This window comes from Pan paniscus, chromosome 18, assembly GCF_029289425.2.
Source record: "Pan paniscus chromosome 18, NHGRI_mPanPan1-v2.0_pri, whole genome shotgun sequence".
NCBI classification, from domain to species: Eukaryota; Metazoa; Chordata; class Mammalia; order Primates; family Hominidae; genus Pan; species Pan paniscus.
In genome coordinates, this window is record NC_073267.2 from 84,898,060 (window position 1) to 84,911,725 (window position 13,666).

Genomic DNA, 13,666 nt, shown 5'->3' on the forward strand with positions numbered 1-13,666 from the left:
GACTTAATGGTGTCACTACTGAGTTCTACTTAACATTTAAAGAACTAATACCAATTCTTTTCAAACTCATCCAAAAAAATTGAACAAGGGCGAACACCTTCCAACTTATTTTATGAAGCCAGCATTACCCTGATACCAAAGCCAAACAAGGGCACTGCAAGAAAAAAAAAAATTACAGGCCAGTATCCCTGATGAACATAGATGCAAAAACCCTCAACAGAATACCAGCAAACCAAATTCAACAGCACATTGAAAGACAATTCACTATGATCAAGTGGGATCTATCCCAGGGATGTAAGGATGTTTCAACATACACAAGTCTATAAATGTGATCTACCACATTAACAGTACGAAGGACAAAATCTATTCTGATCAGCTTAATAGATGCAGAAAAAACATTTGACAAAACTCAACATCTTTTCATAATAAAAACTCTCAAAATAGGTATAGAAAGAATGTACCTCAGCACAAGGCAGGCCATATATGACAAGCCCACAGCTAACATACTTAATAGTGAACAGCTGGAAGCTTTTTATCTGGCTGGGCACAGTGGCTAACACCTGTAATCCCAGTCCCTTGGGAGGCCAAGGCAGGCGGATCACTTGAGGTTAGGAGTTTGAGACCAGCCTGGCCAACATGGCAGAACCCTGTCTCTACTAAAAATACAAAAATTAGCCAGGCGTGGTGGTGCAGCCCTGTAATTCCAGCTACTTGGGAGACTGAGGCAGGAGAATTGCTTGAACCTGGGAGGCAGAGGTTGCAGTGAGCCAAGATTGCGCCACTGCACTCCAGCCTGGGCAACAGAGTGAGTCTGTGTAAAAAAAAAAAAAGAGAGAGAAAAAGAGAAAGCTTTTCATCTACTATCAGGAACAAGACAAGAATGTCCACTCTCGCTACTTCTATTCAACATAGTATTGGAAGTCCTAGCCAGAACAGTTAGGCAAGAGAAAAAAATGAGGCTTCCAGACGGGAAAGAAAGAAGGTAAATTGTCCATGTTTGCAGATGCTATGATCTCATATAGAAAACCTTAAAGAGTCCACCAGAAAACTTTCAGGACTAATGAATGAATGAAGTTGCAGGATACAAAAATCAATGTACAAAAATCAGTAGTGTTTTATATAAACAATGAGCTATCTATACAAGAAATCAGTAAGACAATCCCATTTACAATGGCTACAAAAAGTTACACACTTAGGAATAAATTTAACCAAGGAGATGAAAGACTGGTACACCAAAAACTATAAGACGCTGATAAAAGAAACTGAAGATACAATTAAATGTAAAACTATCCTGTGTTCGTGGATTGGAGGAATATTGTTAAAATGTTCACACTATCCAAAGCAATCTACAGGTTCAATGCAATGCCTATCAAAATTCCAATTATATTTTCCACAGAGATAGAAAAAACAATCCTAAAACTTGTATGTAACCACAAAAGACCCCAAATACCCAAAGCAGTCTTGAACAAAAAGAACAAAGCTTGAGGCTTCATACTACCTGTATTAGTGCGTTCTCACACTGCTATAACCAACTACCTGACACTGGGCAATTTATGAAAAAAAGTTTAATTGACTCACAGTTCCACAAGCTTAACAAGAAGCATGACTGGGAGGCCTCAGGAAACTTATATTCATGGTGGAAGGCAAAGGGGAAGCAAGCAGCTTCTTCACATGGTAACCGGAGAGCATGCTAGCAAAGGGGGAAGTGCCACACACTTGTAAACCGTTAGATCTCATGAGAACTCACTATCAGGAAAGCAGCAAGGGAGAAATCCACCCCCATGATCCAATCACCTCCCACCAGGCCCCTCCTCCAATTCGACATGACATTTGGGTGGGGACAGAAATCCAAACCATATCACTACTTGAATTCAAAATACACTACAAAGGTATAGTAACCAAACAGCATATTAGTATCAAAACAGACACATAGACCCAAGAAATAGAATAGAGCTCCCAGAAATAAATCTACGCATTTACAGTCAACTGATTTTTGACAAAGGTGCCAAGAACACATAATGGGCAAAGGACACTCTCTTCAGTAAATGCTGGACGTTCACATATAAAATAACGAAATACAGAAAAATAAACTAAAGACTTAAATGTAAGACCTGAAACTGTAAAACGACTAGAAGAAAGCAGGGATCCATGACATCGATCTGGTCAATTTTTTTTTTTTTTTATCTGACTTCAAAAGCACAGGCAACAAAACCAACAACAGACAAATGAGATTACATCCAACTAAAAAGCTCCTGCACAGAAAAGGAAACAATCAACAGAGTGAAAAAGACAACCTTTGGAATTGGGAGAATTATTTGCAAATCATAGTCTGATAAGGGATATCTAAAATATAAGGAACTCAGACAACTCAATAGCAAGAAAACAAATAACCCAAGTAAAGAGCAAAGGACCTAAATAGACACTTCTCAAAAAGACTTACATATGCCTGACAGGTATATGAAAAAATGCTCAGTGTCATTAATTATCAGGGAAACGCAGATTAAAACTACAATGAGATATCACCTCACACCTTGTTAGAATGGCTATTAGCAAAACGGTGAATAAATATGGACCAAGTGCGGTGGCTCACGCCTATAATCCCAGTACTTTGGGAGGCCGAGACGGGTGGATCACCTGAGGTCAGGAATTCGAGACCAGCCTGGCTAACATCGTGAAACCCCGTTTCCACTAAAAATAGAAAACATTAGCCGGGCGTGGTGCCCTGCACCTCCTGTAATCCCAGCTCTTGGGAGGCTGAGGCAGGAGAATTGCTTGAACCCGGGAGGCAGAGGTTACAATGAGCCAAGATCACAGGATCGCACTCCAGCTTGGACAACAAGAGCGAAACTCCGTCTCCAAAAAAAAAAGTGTGTGTGAGGATGTGGAGAAAAAGGAAGTCTCACAAAGTTGATGAGAATGTAAATTAGTACAGCCATTATGGAAAATAGTATGGAAGCTCCTCAATAACTTAAATAGAACTACCATGTGACCCAGCAATTCCACTACTGGGTATATATCCAAAGGAAACGAAATTAGTCTGTCAAAGAGATATCTGCACTTTCATGTTCATTGCAGCATTATTCACAACAGCCAAGATATGAAATCAACCTATCAATGGATGAATGGATAAAGAAGATGTGGTCTACATACACAATGGAATACTACTGAGCTTTAAAGAAGGAAGCTCTGGCCAGGTGCAGAGGCTCATGCCAGTAACCCCAGCACTTTGGGAGGCTGAGTCGGGTAGATTGCTGGAGTCCAGGAGTTCAAGACCAGCCTGGCCAACATGACAAAACCCTTTCTCTAAAAATACAAAACAAAAATTAGCCAGGCATGGTGGCACATGCCTGTAGTCCTAGCTACTTGGGAGGCTGAGGCAGCAAGATCATTAGAGCTTTGGATACAAAGGTTGCAGCAAGCCAATATTGCACCATTATACTCCAGCCTGAGTGACAGAGCAAGACCCTGTCTCAAAAAATAAAGGAACTTATTTGCAACAACATGGGTGAACCTAGAGGACTTTATGCTAAGTGAAATAAGCCTGGCATGGAAAGACAAATACCACATGATCTCACTTATGTGTGGAATCTAAAAAAGTTGAACTCATAGAAGCAGAGAACAGAATAGTGATTACCAGGGGCTAGGGGTGTGGGAGGGGATAAGAGAAATGTTGGTGAAAAGATACATAATTTCAGTTTAATAGGAGGAACAAATTTAAGAGATCTATTGGCCAGGCGCTGTGGCTCAAGCCTGTAATCCCAGCACTTTGGGAGGCCGAGGCGGGCGGATCACGAGGTCAGGAGATTGTGACCATCCTGGCTAACACGGTGAAACCCTGTCTCTACTAAAAATACAAAAACAAAAATTAGCCGGGTGTGGTGGCGGGCGCCTGTAGTCCCAGCTACTCAGGAGGCTGAGGCAGGAGAATGGCGTGAACCCGGGAGGCAGAGCTTGCAGTGAGCCATGTTCGTGCCACTGCACTCCAGCCTGGGCGAGAGAGCAAGACTTTGTCTCAAAAAAAAAAAAAAAGAGATCTATTAAGAGAGGAAGTCTCACTACGTTGCCCAGGCTGGTCTCAAACTCCTGGGCTCAAGCAATTCTCCCACCTCAGCCTCCTAAGTAGCTGGGACTACAGGCTGTATCACTGTGCCTGACTGTAATATATTCTGGAAAAATCAGTGAGAGTAGATTTTAAATATTCACACCACAAAAATACATGTAATACATATGTAAATTAGTCTCATTTAGTCATTCTGCAATGTATACATTTGTAAACATCATGTTAGATACAATAAACATACTTTTTTTTTTTTTTTTTTTAAGACAGTCTTGCCCCGTCACCCTGGCTGGTGTGCAGTGGTGCAATCTCGGCTCACAGCAACCTCCATCTCCCAGGTTCAAGCAATTCTCCTGCCTCGGCCTCCCAAGTAGCTGGAACTACAAGCGTGCTCCACCATGCTTGGCTAATTTTTGTATTTTTAGTAGAGATGGAATTTTGCCTTGTTGGCCAATCAGGTGATCCACCCACATTGGCCTTCCAAAGTGCTGGGATTACAGGCATGAGCCACCACACCTGGCCCCAGTAAACACAATTTTAGAAGTCAGTTTTTAAAAGTTAATGAAAAACAAATCTAAAGAACTTGAGGGGATAAAGGAGTGTGAAAAGTGGTAGACTGAAACGACTGTATGTTTCCATGGGGTAGGATTGTTAGGGTACTAGAGAAAATCTGGTTGAGCGAGGAATGCATGAAACATTACAAACAGGTTGCTATTACTAGTAGCAAGATTAATGTGTCCGAGAATAACTGGCTGAAGGAGGGAGGAGTACGGGCTCATTGGAAAAGTGGAGATGAAGAAACTGAAAAGCCAAGTATTAAATCTACATAAGCATTAAAATTATCAATTCAGATGGTAGTGTTAGAGTGGGAACTAAAATTTAAGAGATCCAGGGATCAGAAGATGACTGCTTTAAGTATCAAGTGGTACGGTCTAATGGCCTGAGTGTCCATGCCGTGGGGTGTCAGAGAAGATGAAAGGAGAATGGTCTGGAAGCAGCGAGAAGGACATCTTCCCACCCCCAGGACCAGTGGTAAGGGTGATGTAGAAAAGTATAGGGAATGTTCATTAATACATAGGAAATTCTGGCCGGGCACGGTGGCCCACTCCTATAATCCTAACACTTTGGAAGGCCGAGGCTGGTGGATCAGTTGAGGTCAGGAGTTCGATACCAGCCTGGCCAACATAGTGAAACCCTGTCTCTACTAAAAAAAAATACAAAAATTAGTCAGGAGTGGTGGTGCATGCTTATAGCCTCAGCTACTGCGGAGGCTGAGGCAGGAGAATCACTAGAACCTGGGAGGGGGAGGCTGCAATGAGCCGAGATTGCACCACTGCACTCCAGCCTAGGGGACAGAGCAAGACTCCATCTCTCTCTCTTTTTTTTTTTAGACAGAGTCTTGCTCTGTCCCCTAGGCTGGAGTGCAGTGGTACAATTTCGGCTCATTGCAGCCTCCGCCTCCCGGGTTCAAGCGATTCTTCTGCCTCAGCCTCCCAAGTAGCTGGAACTACAGGCATGCACCACCACGTCCGGCTAATTTTTGTATTTTTAGTAGAGACGGGGTTTCACCATGTTGTTCAGTCTGTTCTTGAACTCCTGACCTCGTGATCCACCCACCTCAGCCTCCCAAAGTGCTGGGATTACAGGCGTGAGCCACCACGCCCAGCCCAAGACTCCATCTCAAAGAAAAAAAGACATAGGGAATTCTGCCCTAACCTCTGTGGTGAGTTCCAGAGGGCACAGAGGAAGATCTCTAGAAGTTGGGGAAAAGCAAGAGATGGACTCAGAAAGGGATATAAGTGGAGGAAGTTTAGAGTGGGATCAGGCAGGGGGTGACCCAGGAATCCTGAGCCTCTTATAACTGAGCAAATAAGGACAAAAGCTTTAATGAGATCAGACCTGATAGTCTCAGAAAATGGTGGAGAAGCTGGAGTCTTGGGAGGAGGGAAGGGTAGGCATCTTGCCAAGAGCACCCAGAGTTCTGGGCCCTTCTTCACTCCTGCTAATAGAAATGAGGAAGCCTGGGGAGGTGGGTCTGACTTGGAGCACTTGAGGCTCCTTCTTGATCCTTGCCACGAGGTCATATGAGGAATATTTGAATACCATATGGTTCCTTACATATGGTGGATACCATAGAGCTCCTAAGAGTGAAAGTAGTCAGACTAATTGTGTTGACCTGGAAAAATGTTTGATAGAGTTTTAAAAGCAAGTTGCCAAAAATGTATGTATACACACACAGACAGTTGGCTTTCTGTATCCATGGATTCTGCATCTCAGGATTCAGCCAACCTTGGGTTGAATATTCTGGGAACGAAGAAAAAAATGGATGGTTGCATGTGTATTGAACACGCACAGACCTTTTGTCATTATTCCCTAAATATAATGACTATAGAGCATTTACATTGTATTAGGTATTATAAGCAGTAGGGATGATTTAAGGTATACTAGAGGGTGTGCATAGGTCACAAATACTATACCATTTTATATCAGGGACTTTAGCTTTTGGATCTTGGTTATCTGCATGAGGTCCTGGAACCAGTTCTTCATGGATTATCAAGGGACACGTACACATAAATACACATACACACGGAGGGGGAGAAATGAGATGGAGGAAGGAAAATGTGACAACATACAATTGGCAAATCTAGATGAAGAGTGTATGGGTGTTCATTATACAGTCTGTTCTATAGAAAATTCTAATTTTCTAATTTTGAAAGAATGTTACAAGATATTATGTATAGAATTTTTTATAGAATATGTATATACATATGGAAGTATGTTATAAACTTAGACAAAAGCCAGGACGTATAACTGCCTGACATGTTCTCCTTGCCCACTGCCCAGATACAGCCAATTTATCAAGACAGGGCAATTGTAATAGAGAAAGAGTTTAATTCATGCAGAACTGGCTGACCAAGACCGGAGTTTTATTACTCAAATCAGTCTCCCTGAAAATTTGGAGACTTGGGTTTTTTAAGGATAATTTGGTGGGTAGGGGGTCAGGGAGTGGGGTGTGCTGATTGGTTGGGTCTAGAGATGAAATAAGGGGTCAGCTGGGGGCGGTGGCTCACGCCTGTAATCCCAGCACTTTGGGAGGCCAAGGCAGGTGGATCACCTGAGGTCAGGAGTTTGACACCAGCCTGGCCAACATGGTAAAACCCTGTCTCTATAAAAACACAAAAATTACCCAGGTGTGGTGGCTTGCACCTTAATCCCAGCTGCTCAGGAGGCTGAGGCAGGAGAATCGCCTGAACCCAGGAGGTGGAGGGAGCAGTGAGCCAGGATCATGCCACTGAACTCCAGCCTGGGCAATAAGAGTGAAACTCCAGCCTGGGCAATAAAAGTGAAACTCCATCTCAAAAAATAAATAAAGAAGAGGTCAAAGTGGGTTCTTGCCATCTTCTGTTCCTGGGTGGGATCACAGAACTTGTTGAATGACATGACCAGATTACCATTCTGGGTGGCACTAGCTGGTACATCAGAATGCAGGGTCTGAAAGATATGTGAGCACCAATTTTATATTTTACAATAGTGATGTTATGGGGAGATTTGCAATCCTAATTGCAAAACCTAATCCTAAACCGTAATTTCTAATCTCATGGCTAATTTGTTAATCTCACAAAGGCTGTCTAGTCCCCAGGGAAGAAGGGGGTTTGTTTTGCAAAAGGGCTATTGTCTTTGTTCCAAAGTTAAACTATAAATTCCAGGCCGGGTACGGTGGCTCACACCTGTAATCCCAGTACTTTGGGAGGCCAAAGGGGGCAGATCATGAGGTCAGGAGATTGAGACCATACTGGCTAACATGGTGAAACCCCATCTCTACTAAAAATACAAAAAAAATTAGCCGGGTGTGGTGGCGGGCACCTGTAGTCCCAGCTACTTGGGAGGCTGAGGCAGGAGAATGGCGTGAACCCAGGAGGCGGAGCTTGCAGTGAGCTGAGATCACGTCACTGCACTCCAGCCTGGGCGACAGAGCAAGACTCCATCTCAAAATAAATAAATAAAAATAAAAAATAAATAAATTCCTCCCAAAGCTAGTTCAGCCCATGTCCAGGAATGACCAAGGGCAGCTTGGAGGTTAGGAGCAAGATGAAGTTCGTTAGGTTAGATCCCTTTCATTGTCACGATTTTCTCACTCTTAATTTTTGCAAGGTAGCTTTAGAAGGACTTAGAGCAAGGTGTAACAGCGTTTACCTCTGGGATAAGGATCTTTACTACCAAGCTGGTATGGTTTTAAATAGAGTAGAGCTGTAATGGTGGCTTCTACATTGATATATTTTCTAATAAATATTTAGAAGATAAATCAGTACAAAATGTTGTACCGTATTAACCCAGTTTTCAGATAAAGACTCCACACATGTATATGGAAAGTAAGCAACGAGGAAGGGGTCTCCTTTGGGGGAGAACAATTATTCCAAGACATAGCTCATCACAGATAACCTGCTGGCATGTTCCCAAATACCTCACTCCCCATGTAGCCCAGCAGCATGTCGTTCCTGCACAACCCAAGACTTCCCTCTAGCCCCTGTCTGTTTGCAGACAGCCCCTCTGCCGTGCTGCACATTGTACCTTTGCAACATATCTTCATGCTTTCCCTCTAATAAATCTGCGTTTTTTCCCCCCTGACTGTCTTAGTAAATTCCTTTACCGCCTGCCACACCAGCCGTAGCCAGTTGTACCCGTGACATTTTGATGGCCCGTATGGGAAGTGCTCGCGGACTGCTTAGGGAGTCCTCCCCTCCTCTCTCCCTTTCTTCTCCAACTCCAGCCTCTCAGTGGACAGCGCCCAAGCCTGGAGACAACTGAAGGTCCCCAGCCAGGTCTACTCCCTAGTGGACCAGAAGGTCCCGGTGGAGAGATGCCTGACCACCCGACCACCGACCACCGCTGCCTGATTCAGTAAAAGTTTACAGCACCTTTTCAGTTTACAGCTTTCCTTTTCCGTCTTCCCGGGGAAACACTCTAGTATCCCTCTGACAATTCATGCCACTGGCTAGGGCCACTCCTTTGTGTAGCCTGGAGGCCAAGGAGTAAACAGGTTTGGCTACCTTGCTGGGAAGGGAGGAAGGCCCCTCCTATCCTTTCTGGCCAAAAGTTCCAATTCCTACGTGTAGTGCCATTGGCAGCAGAAGCTCAACCAGGGCAAACCTACACACACTTTGGGGAACCCGGACCCCCTCTTTCTCACGCTAAATTCTCCTGTGAAGACAGCCAGCCACCCTGCTCCGGACATCTTAAGCCAGGTGATCCCCAACAGCACTGGGACGAATTCAACAGTTTCACCTTCAAATGATGCTGCGGATGGAATATCGGTATCCCTGAGGATGCTGGCTACCTTTACGAGTCTCCCCTGGATGCAGCTGGACATGAGTTTCACCTTGATAGGCTCCCCTCCTCTAACAAGTCCCTTGTCCACCAAGAGCCAACATCCCAGGCCTCACAACCCGGGACAGTGACCCACAGGGTCTCCTGACAGACCAACAGGCATAGGTAGGGTCAACTCTACGCCCCAGGCCAGCAGGAAGTAGCTGCAAAATGAAACTGCCACCCCAGTGCCAGAGCTTGGGCGTTGTTCAGTTAGAGGGGGAATGTGGAGTCCTGATAAGCTGTGCCAGGAGCAACAGGGAAGGGGTCCCAGGTGAGGGAGAGCAACTGTTCCAAGAGAAGGCTCATCAGACAACCTGTGGACACAACATCCCATTTGCTCCGCACACAGCCCCCTCCGGCATGACCCTGTAAGACGTCCCTCAAGCCCCTGCCTCTTTGCAAGCAGCCCCATCTCTGCTGTGCTGCCCATTGTACTCTTGCAGCATATCTTCCTACTTTTGAGAAAGGGTCTCGTTCTGTCATCCAGGGTGGAGTGCAGTGGCACGACCTCGCCTCACTGCAACCTCTGCCTCCCAGGTTCAAGTGATCCCCACCTTAGCTTCCCAAGTAGCTGGGACTGCAGGCACGAGGCACCACTCCTGGCTAATTTTTTAATTTTTGGAAGAGGAGGATTTTTGCCATGTTGCCCAGGCTAGTCTCAAACTCCTGAGCTCAAGCGATCTGCCTGCCTCAGCCTTCTGAAGTGCTGGGATTACAGTTATCAGCCACCATGCCCAGCCCATACTCTCCCTCTAATAAATCTGCCTTTCTATTCCTGCAACTGTCTTGAATTCCTTTATTGTTTGTGATACCGGCCCCAGCCAGTCACACCCAAGACAGTATGTATATTTGTATATATTTACACCATTTCTAGATATATCTCCAGTTATTAAACATTTAATGATGGCATGGTGGCTGACACCTGTAATCCCGGCTCTTTGGGAGACCAAGGCAGGTGGATTGCTGGAGCCCAGGAGCTCAAGACCAGCCTGGGCAACATAGTGAGACTCCCCCGTCTTTACAAAAAATATAAAAATTAGCCAGATGTGGTGGCACATGCCTGTAGTCACAGCTACTCAAGAGGCTGAGGTGGGACGATCACTTGAGCCCAGGAGGCAGAGACTGCGCCACTGCACTCCAGCCTGGGTAACAGAGTGAGAACCCCGTCTCAAAAACAAGCAAAACATAAAAACATTTAAGAAAACTTTGTGTTGTGCAGTCTGATGTATTTTTCACCTACATTGTCCTGCTTTAAAGGGGTAATTTGTACATTAAACCCCTCCTAGGATGAATTCTCCTAAGTGGAGAATATAATTGCCATTAATTCTGGTGGAAAAATTAGTATGCACACCTTAGTCCCTAAATACACTCATTTATCCTAAAACACCATAAACCCATTAAAATGGACACAGATAATTGACCTCAGCTAACACAGCACAACACAAGCAAGGTCTCTTAATTACCCTATAAAATGGCTGTCTACATACATTAAGCTGTTTGTGCATTGTTATAAATACCTGAGGTTGGGTAAATTATAAAGAAAAGAGTTTTTTTTTTTTTTTTGGTTGTTTTTTTTTAAGATGGAGTCTTGCTCTGCCACCCAGGCTGGAGTGCAGTGGCATGATTTTGGCTCACTACAAACTCCACCTCCCGGGTTCCAGCGATTCTCCTGCCTCAGCCTCCTCAGTAGCTGGGATTACAGGCACCCACCACCATGCCCAGCTAATTTTTGTATTTTTAGTAGAGACGGGGTTTCACCATGTTGGCCAGGCTGGTCTCGAAATCCTGACGTCAGGTGGTCCACCTGCCTCGACCTCCCAAACTGCTGGGATTACAGGTGAGAGCCACCACACCTGGCCACGAAAAGAGATTTAATCGGCTCATGGTTCTGCAGACACCTGCTCAGCTTCTGGGGAGGCCTCGGGAAACTAGCAATTATGGCAGAAGGGAAGGGGGAGCAGGCACATCACATGACAAAATTAGGAGCAGGGGGAGGGGATGCCACACGCTTTCAAATAACCAGCTCTCACAAGAAGTATCTTGAGGACAGCACCATGCCATGAGGTGTCCTCCCTCATGACCCAAACACCTCCCACCAGCCCCCACCTCCAGCATTGGGGATGGCATCTCAGCATGAGACTTGGACAGAGACGAACATCAAACTATATCACTATACTTCTCCAGCTGTTTCAGAGCTGCATTGTACCCTTGAGACTATACTATCAAAGAAACATATTTGACATCCATCGTTCACATAAGAGAACCCTTTATACAAAAAGGTAATGTAGTAGAGGCAGAAAAGTCAATGGAAACAATGGAAGGAGTGCCAGGGTTGCCCCTACAAGCTAGCAAGTTACAAATGCTGAGAACTTTGCACACCCCACTCTACAACTAGGAAGGTGACCACAGGGGTTACTCTCATTAGCTGCATGTTCCCAAGGCTCTAAAAATCCAGATCACATCTCTTTTTTTTTTTTTTTTTGAGATGGAGTCTCGCTCTGTCGCCCAGGCTGGAGTGCAGTGGCGTGATCTCAGCTCACTGCAACCTCCAACTCCCAGGTTCAAAAGATTCTCCTACCTCAGCCCCCAAAGTAGCTGGGATTGCAAGAGCGCACCACTGCACCTGGCTATTTTTAGTAGAGACGAGGTTTCACCATGTTGGCCAGACTGGTCTGTAACTCCTGACTCTCAAGTGATCCACCCACCTCTGTGTCCCAAAGTCCTGGGTTTACCGGAGTGAGCCGCCACGAATAGCCTCAAATCAGAACTTTTTTTTTTTTTTTTTTTTTAGAAACAAGAGTTCACTATTTGAGCAAAAAAAAAAAAAAAAAAAAAAAAAAAAAAAAAAGAGAGATATGCTGCTACTGCAATTTAGCCACTGCTGTTTGGTGACCAGCCTCTTCTCTCTCTTTTCAGCAAGTCGGGTGCCCTTTCCCCTGGGCAGGGAAATCCAAGGTTTACTGCCATTGGCAGTGACAAAAATGTTGGAAAGCCTCAGGGCAAAGCTGTTGCCATTGGCATCCCTCACATGCCCCACATTTAAAGAACCAGGATGTCCTTCCCTGTTGGTCACACCAACATGACGGAGGCTGGCTCCGCCAATCACCATACACGCATTGCCTGTGTGGAATTTGCTAAAGTTGATTATCTTGCCAGTCCCTAAATCAGTCTGCACAGTATTGTTCACCTTGATGACAGGATCTGGGTAGTGGATAGTTCCAGTATCATGAGTCACCAGGCGTTGGATTCCCTTCATCCCCATAGTCACCTTCCTCACTTTGCACAGGTTGTACTTTGCCTCTTCGACTGTAACGCGATCAACAGCAGAACAGCCCTTGGGTCACAGACCAGGCAGAAATGCTCACCTGTCTTGATGCCGATGACATCCGTGAATCCAGCAGGGTATGTGATAGCCACTCGAACCTTGCCATCAATCTTAATGAAGCATTGCATACGTATCTCCTTTACGTCATCTCCAGTCAATGCATACTTGAGTCTATTCCTGAGGAAGACGATCAGGGGAAGACATTCCCTCAGCTTGTGGGGACCTGTCGATGGGCGAGGTGCAAATATACCCTTTAGTTTGTCGAGCATCCAGTGCTTCGGCACTGCAACACGCTTCAAGTGCTTCTTAGGGCCCCAGGCCATGGTGAAACCCTGCGACGGAAGATCAGAGCTCTTTTGAAGTGCCTTGTAATCCTCATAAACCACAGTGCTTTTAAATGAAGCTCCTCTTAAAGACAAATTCTTGCAGTCTGGGCGTATCTCAAGATGTAACTGTACTTCATTTAATCCTCACACAAGCCTAGGAGGCAGTGGTTTTTATCCTACTGGTGAGGCAGCCAGCCAAAAGCAGCAATGCCAAGAACAACAAAACCCAGCTCATGAGGTGTATTTCCAGTTGGGACTTCTTCCTGTTCAACTCCGAGTCCGTGCTCACTGTATTTGGCCATATGGCCCATTTTTATCCTGATATTTTAGAGATCTTTTTCCACTTCCATAGATATTTTTCATAACCGAACTGCGTATTGGGTTATGTCTTTATTTGTAAGTCTGAAGTTGGGACTCACCTACTTGGCCTCCAGCTATTCAGGAATCTGGGGTGGGAGGATTGCTTGAGCCCAGGAGGTCGAGAACCATGTTCCTACCACTCCACACCAGCCTGGGAGACAACATGAGACTCTATCTTTAAAAAAAAAAAAACCAACACCACACACACACACACACACAAAGAAAAGAAAG

At 45.0% G+C, this 13,666-nt stretch overlaps 1 pseudogene; it reads right to left on the reverse strand.

The window, feature by feature from the left end:
- Positions 1-10,778: 10,778 nt before the first annotated feature.
- LOC100973387 (small ribosomal subunit protein eS4-like) lies at positions 10,779-13,078 on the reverse strand (annotated as a pseudogene).
- Between the last annotated feature and the right edge of the window lie 588 nt (positions 13,079-13,666).